Below are 13,854 nucleotides of genomic sequence, written 5' to 3' on the forward strand. Positions count from 1 at the left end.
ATTTCCATTTTATTCGCCTCTTTTTCGTTCGCCGTTTTCTCGTCAAACCTCTTCTTTGCTTGTGTGTCATGTGTCTTATATTTTATTGCATCTTCGCTTGCTAAAAATCTCTTGATATGGATCCTCATCCACTTTCTAATCTTTTTAAAAGATCCAATCATGATGAACCAATTGCTAGTGAGTTGAGTGCACTAGATTATCTTTATGAAGTTTTGCTTGAGATTCGTGAATCTGAAAATTGTGATGAAAAAATTTATGAAGTGATTCATGATAGCTCCTTGAATGAAAAGCATGATTGCAATGATTTTACTATAAATTCTATTAATGTCAATTGTGCAATTAATATGCAAAACCCCAAGCTTGGGGATGCTAATTTTGCTATGTCCACTACTTGTTGCACTGATCATGATTGGGGTGATGATTCTTATGATCTTGAAAATTTATTTAAATCTCATGATGAATATGCTTGCGATAATATTAAAAGTGGGTTTGGAAGAGTGTCAAATTTAGCTAAAAATAATCCCACATATTTGGAGAGTGTTCAATCTTATGACATTTTTGATAAGTCATGACTTTATTTGATGATAATCCCACTATATTTGAAGAGTGTCAACTTTGCATGTATGTGGATCATGAAGAGAATATTTTATGTGAAAATTATATAGTTGAATTTAATTATGATCCTACATGTAATTATTATGAGAGAGGAAAATATTGTTGTAGAAATTTTCATTTTACTAAGTTACCTCTCGTTATGTTGAGATCGTCAATGTTTTATTCCTCTTCTTTGCTTATGTTAGATGTTTCTTGTCTTGATAATTTGTTTGCTTATAAAATTCCTATGCATAGGAAGTACGTTAGACTTAAATGTGTTCGTCATATATTTCATGATGCTCTCTTTGTGTTTCAATTCTTATCTTTCGTGTGAGCATCGTTGAAATCTTATGCCTAGCTAGGGGCGTGAAACGATAGCGCTTGTTGGGAGGCAACCCAATGAATAAATATATTTTTGCTTTTTGCTTTCTGTTCTTGAATGTTTACAAAATTATGCTACTGTTATGATTTGTTTTTGTGTGTGTTTTAGTTAGTGTTTGTGCCAAGTAGAACCAATAGGATCTTCTTGGGTGATAGTTGTTTGATCTTGCTGAAAAAACAGAAACTTTGCGCTCACGAAAACAATTCTCATTTTTTATCAGAAAGAGCTTCTGCCCTGATTCTTTTTTCAGAAGATTAATATACAAATTACCCAGGTCGTCCAAGTTTTTCAGAATTATTGGAGTTACAGAAGTTTTCGAAATAGTCACATTGCTACAGACTGTTCTGTTTTGACAGATTCTGTTTTCTTTGCGTTGTGTGATTATTTTGATGGCTCTATGGTTTTCTTTAATGAGTTTTTGCCATAGAAAAGTTGGAATACAGTAGATATAATGCAAAAACAAAATATGAATTGTTTTGGTACAGTACTTATAGTAGTGATTTGCTTTCTTTTACTAACAGATCTCACGAAGGTTTAGTTTAGTTTTGTGTGATTGAAGGTTTCAAGTTTTGGGTTATCTTACGATGGATGAAGGAATAAAGGATAGAAGAGCCTAAGATTGGGGATGCCCCAGCATCCCAAGCTATTATCAAAAAATGAGCAACCAACTAAGCTTGGGGATGCCCCCGAGTGGCATCCCCTCTTTCTTCTAACGACCATCGGTATTTTACTCGAAACTGTATTTTTATTCGTCACATAATATGTGTTTTGCTTGGAGCGACTTGTATGATATGAGTCTTTGCTTGTTTTATTTTGTGTTTTAAGTCTTGATCCCTTGCTGGACACACCTATTTGGGAGAGCCAAAATTATGTCATGACTTGTTAGAATTGCTCTCTATGCTTCACTTAAATTTTTATGAGCTATGGACTTGCTCTAGTGCTTCAATTATATCTTTTTGAGCATGGTGTGCTTAGTATTTTTGAAGAAATGCTCTCTTGATTCACTTAGATTTATTTGAGAGTTAGTAAAACTTTCAAGAAATTCTCTCTTGCTTTAGTTAAATTATTTTGAGAGAAAGAAAGGAAAATTATGCTCATGATCTTCACTTATATTTGTTTGAGCTTGTCAAAAGCAACACATGAAAATTAGTCCCAAAGTGATAGATATCCAAGAACGATATAATAAAAACTTTCATGAAGATCATTGGACAAAATAAACTTGATTCTTAGTAATAGTTTTGAGATATGATGATGTGATATGTGAGTTATGTTGATGAGTAATTATGCTTTAGTAAGAATATTGGTGTTAAGGTTTGTGATTCCCTATGCAAGCACGAAAGTCAATATTCATGCAATGAAATTGTATCCTACTTGTGGTGCATTATTCGGTGTTAATTATGCTTAATGCTTGCTTATGAGATTATCGTTTCTTGGTTGGTCGCTTCTCAATCTTTTGCTAGCCTTCATTTTGCACTAAGTATGATCTCTACTTGTGCATCCAAAATCCTTTAAACCAGTTTTGCCACATGAGTCCACTATATCTACCTATATGCGGTATTCTTTTGCCGTTCTAAGCAAATTTGCATGTGCCATCTCTAATTTTCAAAATAAACTTCTCTTTTGTGTGTTTGTTTCGCTCGCGGAGCGGTGAGGGGTGGCTAATATTTTCCATGCTGGATGTGTTATTCTCACGATGAGTGTTTATTCACTTGTCATTGCGCGAGAGTAAGGCAATGTTTTAGGGATGCCCAGTCCCGAAATGAAAAAATGAGTTCACTTTAGGTTGTCAAATAATATATTCCTTGGAAAGTGTTGGTATGGAGGGCAACCGTGGATACGGCTAGCCATGGAAAGTGAAAGTATGGTGGAAAAAGGAATAAACTTTATTTTCTGTTTGGGAACCGCCTATGATATATCTAGCATGGAAAGTGTTGGGAACTCTAAGTCGTTTTCGTTGGTTGGATGGATACACCTCCCAAAAAAAATTATCTCTAAGTTTTTCGCTTTGAGCTCTGGCACCTCTACAAATCCCTACTTCCCTCTGCGAAGGGCCTTTTTTATTTTATGCAATTTTTATTTTGAATTTGAGTCTCCATCGACTTCTCTTACAAAAGCACCAACTAGGAGGCAATATGATCGTACTTAAGTATCGGGTGTAGCTAATATGCGAGTGTGTTTCATGAATGGTTCAATGGTTGAGCATGATGGGCTAGGGATAACTTATTTTAGCATTGATATTTTGAAAGACATGGTTGCTTGTTGATATGCTTGAGTATTTAAATTATCATATCAAAACTAGACTATTGTTTTGAATCACATAAAAAGTCCAAATGTCCATGCTATAAAGAAAAGAATATGATATGACATGATAGGCAGCATTCCACATCAAAAATTCTGTTTTTATCACTTACCTACTCGAGGACGAGTAGGAGTTAAGCTTGGGGATGTTGATTCGTCTCCGACGTATCTATAATTTTTTTTATTGTTCCATGTTGTTATATTATCAGTCTTGGATGTTTTATAATCATTTTATATCATTTTTGGTACTAACCTATTGACATAGTGCTAAGTGACAGTTGTTGTTTTCTGCATGTTTTTTTACATCGCAGGAAATCAATATCAGACGGAGTCCAAATGCAACGAAACTTCGCGGAGATTTTTTTGGACCATAAGGAACATAATGGGCCCTGGCTGCGCCTGGGGGGTGCCCTGAGGGGGGCACAACCCACCAGGGCGCGCCAGGAGGCCCAGGCGCGCCCTGGTGGGTTTTGCCCACCTCGGGTGCCCCCCGAACCGCCTCTTTGCTCTATGAATACCCCAATATTCCCAAAACCCTAGGGAGTCGACAAAATATTCATCCAGCCACCGCAGAGTCCAGAACCACCAGATCCAATCTAGACACCATCTCGGATGGGGTTCACCACCTCCATTGGTGCCTCTCCGATGATGCGTGAGTAGTTCTTTATAGACCTTCGGGTCCGTAGTTAGTAGCTAGATGGCTTCATCTCTCTCTTTCTGAATTCTCAATACAATGGCCTCTTGGAGATCCATATGATGTAACTCTTTTGCGGTGTGTTAGTTGGGATCGATGAACTTTGAGTTTATGATCAGATTTATCTTTTTATATCCATGAAAGTATTTTGAGTTTCTTTGATCTCTTTTATGCATGATCTCTTATGGCCTCGTATTTCTTCTCCGATATTTGGGTTTTGTCTGGCCAACTTGATCTATTTATCTTGCAATGGGAAGAGGTGCTTTGTAGTGGGTTCGATCTTACGGTGCTTGATCCCAGTGACAGAAAGGGAAACGACACGTATGTATCGTTGCTACTTGATAACCCACAAGTATAGGGGATCGCAACAGTTTTCGAGGGTAGAGTATTCAACCCAAATTTATTGATTCGACACAAGGGGAGCCAAAGAATATTCTCAAGTATTAGCAGTTGAGTTTTCAATTCAACCACACCTGGATAACTTAATATCTGCAGCAAAGTATTTAGTAGCAAAGTAGTATGGAAGTAACGGTAACGGTGGCAAAAGTAACAGTAGCAGTTTTGTAGTAATTGTAACAGTGGCAACGGTAAAGTAACTAAGCAAAGATCAATATGTGGATAATTATAACGGTAAAGTAACAGTAGCAGTTTTGTAGTAAAAGATGTTTTGTAGTAATTGTAATAGTGGATAATTATGTCGGATGCGATTCCTCATGCAACAGTTATAACATAGGGTGACACAGAACTAGCTTCAGTTCATCAATGTAATGTAGGCATGTATTCCGAATATAGTCATACGTGCGTATGAAAAAGAACTTGCATGACATCTTTTGTCCTACCCTCCCGTGGCAGCGGGGTCCTATTGGAAACTAAGGGATATTAAGGTCTCCTTTTAATAGAGTACCGGACCAAAGCATTAACACGTAGTGAATACATGAACTCCTCAAACTACGGTCATCACCGGGAGTGATCCCGATTATTGTCACTTCGGGGTTGCCGGATCATAACACGTAGTAGGTGACTATTGACTTGCAAGATAGGATCAAGAACTCACATATATTCATGAAAACATAATAGGTTCAGATCTGAAATCATGGCACTCGGTCCCTAGTGACAAGCATTAAGCATAGCAAAGTCATAGCAACATCAATCTCAGAAGATAATGGATACTAGGGATCAAACCCTAACAAAACTAACTCGATTACATGATAAATCTCATCCAACCCATCACTGTCTAGCAAGCCTACGATGGAATTACTCACGCATGGTGGTGAGAATCATGAAATTGGTGATGGAGGAAGGTTGATGATGACGACGGCGACGGATTCCCCTCTCCGGAGCCCTGAACGGACTCCAGATCAGCCCTCCCGAGAGAGATTAGGGCTTGGCGGCGGCTCCGTATCATAAAACGCGATGAATCCTTCTCTCTGTTTTTTTTCTCCCCGAACGTGAATATATAGAGTTGAATTTGAGGTCGGTGGAGCACCAGGGGGCCCACGAGGGAGGGGGGCGCGCCCAGGGGGTATGCGCGCCCCCACCCTCGTGGACAAGGTGTGGGCCCCCTGGCCTTGATTCTTTCGCCAGTATTTATTATTAATTCAAAAAATATTCTCCATGAAGTTTTAGGTCATTCCGAGAACTTTTATTTCTGCACAAAAATAACACCATGGCAATTCTGCTGAAAACAGCATCATTCCGTGTTAGTTCCATTCAAATCATGCAAGTTAGAGTCCAAAACAAGGGCAAAAGTGTTTGGAAAAGTAGATACGATGGAGACGTATCACTACTAAGGATAAAACGATGGGGTCTATCTCTACATAGATAGATCTTGTCTACATCATGTCATCGTTCTTATTGCATTACTCTGTTTTTCCATGAACTTAATACACTAGATGCATGCTGCATAGCGGTCAATGTGTGGAGTAATAGTAGTAGATGCTGGCAGGAGTCGGTCTACTAATCTTGGATGTGATGCCTATATAATGATCATTGCCTGGATATCGTCATGACTATTTGAAGTTCTATCAATTGCCCAACAGTAATTTGTTCACCCATCGTTTGCTATTTTTCTCGAGAGATGCCACTAGTGAAACCTACGGCCCCCGGGTCTCTTTCTCATATATTTGCCTTTGCTATCTACTTTTTCCTTGCATTTATTTTCAGTCTATTAAACCAAAAATACAAAAATGCCTTGCTGCGTTTTATTCTTATTTATGTTATTTGGCGTTCGATCTATCAATCTACTACAATTTACCTCATGTCCGTTTGCCTATCTTGAGGCGTCGTACCCCGGAAGGGATTGACAACCCCTTTAACACGTCGGGTTGCGAGAATTTGTTATCTGTGTGCAGGGGCTGTTTACATTGTGTTGCTTGGTTTTCCTACTGGTTCAACAACCTTGGTTTCATATCTGAGGGAAATACCTACAACCGCTTTCAAGCGACATCAATCCTTCAGTTTAAAAGTTCCACGTAAAGTATAAAAAAACATGAGATGTGCTTGAGGGTCTTCTTCTTCAGTTCCTGCAAAGGCATGCTTTCTAACTTCTACAATAAGATCACAGTCAATCATATACTCTTTGGCATAATTGGTAGGATACACTATAGGAGATCTGGAAGTTAATACTGGAGCACAATGATCCCCAATAGTCTTCTTTGGCTTCAAAGTAGTCGACATTCCTGCAAACAAAGTGTTAAGCTCAACTATTTCACTATTTTTGTATTTTTTATTAATAAAGCTTAATGCTCGCGAGGAAAATGAGCAATATAATCTAGCAAATACGTTTTCCCCGAACGAGTAGACCCCATGTCACTTACAGGAAGCATGTACAATAACAAAACCTGCAAAAACAGTTATAAAACAAATACTCTATGATTAATTCCCCGGCAACGATGCCAGAAAAATGCTTTGATGCCTGTAGGCCAAATAGGGTAGTGTAGCACTTACGTAGAACTATCCCGATGAGTAGTCATCCCAACGAAGAGCGGGGGAGAGTATTTATAGTGGCACTTCTGTCACACACAAGGTGTCACAGTTCTTGTGTGAAGTAACTGCTTGTGCTTCTGCAAATATTGTTATTGTCCTGAATCACGAATAAACCAGATTGACAAATATAAAGGGAGTTTAAAGTAACACCTATAAGAAATATTAAAGCAAATAACACAAGTAAGGCTAAAAGTTGTGTTTCCTTCAATGAAGAGATTAGGCGCGGAGAGATTTCAGTTCATGGTAAGAATGTATCAAGTGTGCCAGTGCGATGGTAATACCACTTACCTTATATTGTACTCATAGCATTTGATATATGTGTTCTATAGGCGGCCCTGAAGTTATGATACTCCGCCACATGGTATTATATTTCATTCTATGGTCCTGCTTCACCGTTGCCACCGAGTGGTCGTTTCCACATTTAAGGTCCTTGGACCGGAACCAAGCATTAAGTTTAATGGATCACCGTTATCTCATATTTTCTTCGGTCCTCATATATATCTCCACCGTTCACATTAGAGGTGAACAGATTTCCTAAACAATATTTGTTACCTTGTTTGGAAACATAGCATGCAATTTCAAAAAAAATCCTACGCTCACGCAAGATCTATCTAGGAGATGCATAGCAACGAGAAGGGGAGTGTGTCCACGTACCCTCGTAGACCGAAAGCGGAAGCGTTTGACAACACAGTTGATGTAGTCAAACTTCTTCTCGTTCCGACTGATCAAGCACCGAACGTGCGGCACCTCTGAGTTCTCCACACGTTCATCTCGATGATGTCCCTCGAACTCTTGATCCAACAAAGTGTCGAGGGAGAGTTCCATCAGCACGATGGCATGGTGATGGTGATGGTGAAGTGATCCGCGCAGGGCTTTGCCTAAGCACTACGTGAATATGACCGAAGGCGTAAAATGTGGAGGGGGGCGCCGCACACGGCTAGGAATCAATGTTGTGTGTTCTAGCGGTACCCCCCCCCCCACACACATATATATAGGTGTGAGAGGGAGATGGGCAGCAAGGGGCGCCCCAAGTAGGAGTAATCCTACTTGGGCGCCTCCTCCAAGTCGGCCTCCCCCCTCCCATAAGTGTCGGAGGGGGAAGGAAAGATAGGGGGAGAGAAGGAAAGGGGGAGGCCGAATCCTCCCCTTTCCTTTCTCCCTTTCCCTCCTTCCTTCTCCTCTTATTCGGCCTATATGGGGGCGCACCAGCCCACTAGGGGCTGGTCTGTCCCGCCCTTGGCCTAATAAGGCACATATCTTTGCGGGGGGGGGGGGGGTGCCCGGAACCCCTTCCGGTGACCCGATACGTACCCGGTACCCCCAGAACACTTCTGGTGTCCGAATACTATCGTCATAAATATGAATCTTTACCTCTCAACCATTTAGAGACTCCTCGTCATGTCCGTGATCTCATCCGGGACTCCGAACAACATTCGGTCACCAAATCACATAACTCATATAATACAAAATTGTCATCGAACATTAAGCGTGCGGACCCTACGGGTTTGAGAACTATGTAGACATGAACGAGACACCTCTTCGGTCAATAACTAATAGCGGAACCTGGATGCTCATATTGGTTCCCACATATTCTACGAAGATCTTTATCGGTCGTACCGTAATGACAACATACGTTATTCCCTTTGTCATCGGAATGTTACTTGCCCGAGATTCGATCGTCGGTATCTTCATACCTAGTTCAATCTCATTAACGGCAAGTCTCTTTACTTGTTCCGTAATACATCATCCTGCAACTAACTCATTAGTCACTTTGCTTGCAAGGCTTCTTATGATGTGTATTACCGAGAGGGCCCAAAGACACCTCTCCGATACTCGGAGTGACAAATCCTAATCTCGATCCATGCCAATCCAACAAACACCTTCGGAAATACCTGTAGAGCATCTTTATAATCACCCAGTTACGTTGTGACGTTTGATAGCACACAAGGTATTCCACCGGTATCCGGGAGTTCCATAATCTCATAGTCGAAGGAATATGTATTTGACATGAAGAAAGCAATAGCAATAAAACTGAATGATCAACATGCTAAGCTAACGGATGGGTCTTGTCCATCACATCATTCTCCTAATGATGTGATCCCATTTATCAAATGACAACACATGTCTATGGTTAGGAAACTTAACCATCTTTGATTAACGAGCTAGTAGAGTAGAGGCTTACTAGGGACACTGTGTTTTGTCTATGTATCCACACATGTATCAAGTTTCCGGTTAATACAATTCTAGCATGAATAATAAACATTTATCATGATATAAGGAAATATAAAATAACAACTTCATTATTGCCTCTAGGGCATATTTCCTTCAGTCTCCCACTTGCACTAGAGTCAATAATCTAGTTCACATCGCCATCGACGCCATGTGATTAACACTCATAGTTCACATCGCCATGTGACTAACACCCAAAGAGTTTACAAGAGTCAATAATCTAGTTCACATCGCCATGTGATTAATACCCAAAGAGTCGCTAGACGGAGAGTAAGCGACTTCTATTAGCACCGGACCGTCGAGTCAAATTTCTCGTGTCATGTGCAACGTCCATCAATGGTGGTTCATTGATTTCAAGAGAGTTTTAGTCAACGGGTCTGCCACATTCAGAGTCGTATGTATTTTGCAAATTTTCTATGTCTACAATGCTCTGCATGGAGATACTCTAGCTAATTGCTCTCACTTTCAATATTATCCAGATTGAGACTTAGAGTCATCTGGATTGGTGTCAAAGCTTGCATCGACGTAACCCTTTATGACGTACTCTTTATCACCTCCATCCATGTTGAGGATATCGCTTATCTTTATCATCTCGGTCAGCTAGGGATTAGATATTAATCAAAAATCGGCCGATTAATCGATTTTATCGGTCGACTATTAATCGGATTTTTTTTGCAAATCTCAGGTTCCCAACACTAAAATACGCTATATTCAACACCAAAACAATATTTGACAGAAGTGTTACCTTGATTCCTAGCCTTTGAATCCTCGTATACTGACAAACAAAATAGGACAACAATACATATTGCGTAACAAGGTCCACAAAACATAAACAAACATAATTTTTGCAAACATAGTGCTATGAATAGGTCTGCTTTATCGGTAAATTCCTGATAAATCGCTTGTCAGAGCGATAAATCGGTCCCAAAGATAAACGACAAAGATAAGGCATAATTTTATCGGTAACCCCCTGATTAGCGATAAATCAGAAGATTAATTGGTGAATCGGAAGATTTTTTGAACAGTGACCTTGTCGGGTGGTAGGTGCGACATATGCCAACGGGTGGCTTATCATGGTGGGAGCCAGTAAGACGTCGCCGGTGCCTGGAAACGGGATGAGGCGAAGACATGCACGCCGGCGAATCTTACCCAGGTTCGGGGCTCTCCGTGGAGATAACACCCCTAGTCCTGCTCTGCGGGGTCTCCGCATGATCACTAGATCAGAAAGAGTAGCTACAAATGCTCCTAGAGCTGTCGGGCTCAAGGGAGGAGAAGAGCAAGGCTAGCTCTCACTTCCCTCTCTATATGGTGTGTGTGTAACTCTAAGAAGCCAACCCTTTGCATGGGTGACGCGGGGGGTTTATATAGGCCTACCCCCCGGGGGTACAATTGTAATCCGGCTGGGCGCGGGTCCCAGTCGTCAGTGTCTGCGCTCGCCGGCTTCTCTGCCGGCCGTTGGGGCCCGCCGACTAGTGGGTCCCGCCGGCTGCCGGCCTCTTGGTCGACAGGCCGGCCCCACCGCCTGGGGGTCTTGTCGGCGGCTGTTTACTGTAGCCTCGCCTCTGATGACGAGGGCTTCGTCGAGGTAAGCGTGGCTACAGTGTGCCGCCTCGAGGGATCTCACTGTAGCCTTACCTCGTCTTGTCTCCTTAATGTGGCACATGTTTCGAGGGAGGGGAGTAGCCGGCTTCTGGGGGCCGGCTACGCCTCTGGCCGACTGGGGGAGGCCGGGCCGCCTTCGTGCCTCTCTCTGGCTGAAGGGGCCCGCCGCCCGTGGGCCGTACTGGCGTCTGTCGTGGATGACGTTGAGGCCAGCATGGCTACAGGGCCGAGCCGGACGGGAGATGGCCGACCCGTACAGCGTCCTGTGGCCATGCCTGCCTCGGGATTCGGGGGTAGTGGGCCGCACTGTAGCCACACCCCGTCTTCTCACCGTTATGTGGGCGTAGTTTTGGTGGGTGCGGTCTTGGCCGGCTTCTTGGAGTCGACGCTCTTCATGGCCGGCTCTGGGGAGTCGGCATTCTCTATGGCCGGCTTCCTGGAGCCGGCCATCTCGTAGTTATCTTGGGGGAGGTTGCTGAGGCTGGGTCGCCCTCTGAGAGTCAGCTTCAGGGGTAGCCGACTGGGGGAAGGTGGCCCAATGCTTTGAATGCTTGAAGGCTCAAATGGCCTAATAAGTTTTGAAGAGCCAGGGGCAGTCGGTTAGGCTACCCGTGGCCATTTACTCCGACAATAGTCCCCGAAGCTGATTGAGCTTCGAGGTTGGGTGGGAGTCGAGAAGCTCGGTCAGCTTCCTATCTTGCCGAGCTGGCAGCTGGGAGCCGACTTTGGTTGGGTGTGCCATCTCGGCGAAATTTTTTGAAGTCGGAAGGCGGGAGCCTGCCAGCGCGCGCACCGGGCCGCGGGCCGGCCACTTGCCGCCTGCGAACCACGTGGCATCCCTTGGCTAAAAAGCCTGCCAGCCCACGCGCGCAACGGGACGTCACCGCAGGTCGGGGGCCCGCCACGCCTACGCCCGGGCCCAGGCGCGGATTCTCTGCGGCCCGAAGCCGCCCGCACATCTTCCTATGGCGGTTTCGGCACGCCTTTAGGGCGTAATAATCGCGAGGCGTGGGGGAGTGGGTGCAGTTAATCCCACATCTCACCCCACGCCCTGCCCCCCCCCCCCCCGGCTTCACCGCGCGAAGCTATAAGTAGGGGGAGGGGGGAGAGCGGCAGGCGCTCGCACGCCCCTCCCCTCTCCGCCATCTTCTTCCTTCCGCTCTTTCTTGCGACAGCGCCTCGCCGCCGCACCTGTCCACCACTCGATCCTCCGCCGCCGCGCTCATTCTCGCCAGCCCTACGCTACGATGCAATTCCGCGGGGATTGGGATGGCTCCAACGTCCATGAGGATCACGTCGAGTTCCTCCGCAAGACGCGGCGGCTGCCCGGCGCGGACAAGGTGGAGGTCCGTCTTGCGCCGGCGAAGGAGATTACGCCGGAGCCGGAGGAAGGCGAGCGGGTAGTCTTCCACTCGCATTTCTTGCGCGGCATAGGCTTGCCCGTGAGCGCCTTCTTCCGCTCCTTTCTCAAGTTCTACCAACTCCAGCCGCACCACCTCACCCCGAACACGGTGGTGCTACTGTCTGCCTTCGTCACCTTGTGCGAAGGCTACCTCGGCGTCCTCCCCACCCTCGAGCTCTGGGGGGAGTTCTTCCAATCCAAGCTGGGCACGCGCATGCAGGGCGTGCCGGCTCAGAGTGGCGCCTTCATCGCGATGCGGAGGGTGGCTGCCGACAACCCCTTCCCCGTCATCACGCTGATCCAGTCGGTGAAGTTATGGCAGAAGTCATACTTCTACGTGAAGAACGTCGCCCCGCAGGGCGACTACGTCAATCTGCCGGCTTACGTAGCCGGCCCACCGGTAGGCAGGCGGCCCCGGTGGTCCTACCGGGCCGTGACGCTGACGCCGGCTGGAACCGCAGCTGTCGCCCGAGTGCGAGCGATGATCTAGTCGGAGGGCTTGTCGGGCCCCGACCTGCTGGCCGCCTTCGTCACACGCCGGGTACTACCGCTCCAGAGCCGCCCTCGTCTGATCTGTCAGATGAGCAGCCAGCTCGATCCGAGCCGGATGTGTACCAAAGACATGCCGCACGACGAGGTGGCCTATATGGTGAACTACCTTGCGAACTGCAAACTCTCCGTGGAGTGGCAGTTCGGCAAGGAGCCAGATTGCCGAGCCCATCCGCCGCCCACGGTATGTTCTCCTTATCTCTTCCTCTTCTCTCAGTTTCGTCGCCGAGTTCCTTTTGGCCGACTCTGACTAGTCGGCTTGCCTCGACAGAGCCCTCTTCTTCGGCCTGCAGGCGGGTCAGACGCGGAGCGCCGATTCGTCCCCGACCGGACGGAGCACGATCTGGAGGACCCCGACTTGGGGGCGGCCGCTATGGACGACAACACCGAGGCGGGTGGTGGCCAAGCAGGCGGCTCCAGGCTTGGAGTCAGCTTCGACGACTGGCCGGACGACGATGAGGCTGAAGTCGTCCCACGCCGTCAGCCGGCGTCTGGCCACGGCACGGGTTCCTCCGCTGCGCCGCCTGCTCGGGGCGGTGGGCAAAAGTGTCGTGCCGCGCCGGGCCTGTTCGGCAGTCGGCCGAAGAAGCCCAGAGGCGGGGCAGCGGCGACCAGGCGGGAGGAGGCAGCCGCGAAGGCGGCTCGCTTTCGCAAGGCGGTGAAGCAGCCGCAGACGGTGTCGGCGTAAGTACACTCTCCTTAGTGCATTCTCTTTTCTTTTCTCTGGTAGCTCCTGAATCCTTGTCTTTTTCTCCAAACAACCAGAGCTCCATTGTCGCTCGAGCGGGCTGCAGCCGCCTCCGTCGTTGGGTCGCCGGGAGGATCCGGGAGCACTACTCGCCGCGTGGACCCCCCATGTTGACCTTCAGGTGGCGACGGAGCGGAACGCGCGGGAGGTGCGAGAGGAGCGGGAGGCGCGGGAGGCGGAGGCGTTGAGGGCGGCCGCCGCCAAGGCGGCGCAGGAGGAGGAGGCGGCGAAGGCGCGCGCTGCCGCCGCGGCCAAGGCCCAAGCAGAGGCTGCGGCTGCGGCGATGGCGGAGGGGGCCTTGCTGGTCACCCCACTGCGCGTCGCGGCGCCTGGGGCCCCGGAGCCCCTACCAGGAGAAACCAGCGGTGACC

The sequence above is a fragment of the Aegilops tauschii genome, chromosome 5, assembly GCF_002575655.3.
Source record: "Aegilops tauschii subsp. strangulata cultivar AL8/78 chromosome 5, Aet v6.0, whole genome shotgun sequence".
Taxonomy (NCBI): Eukaryota; Viridiplantae; Streptophyta; class Magnoliopsida; order Poales; family Poaceae; genus Aegilops; species Aegilops tauschii.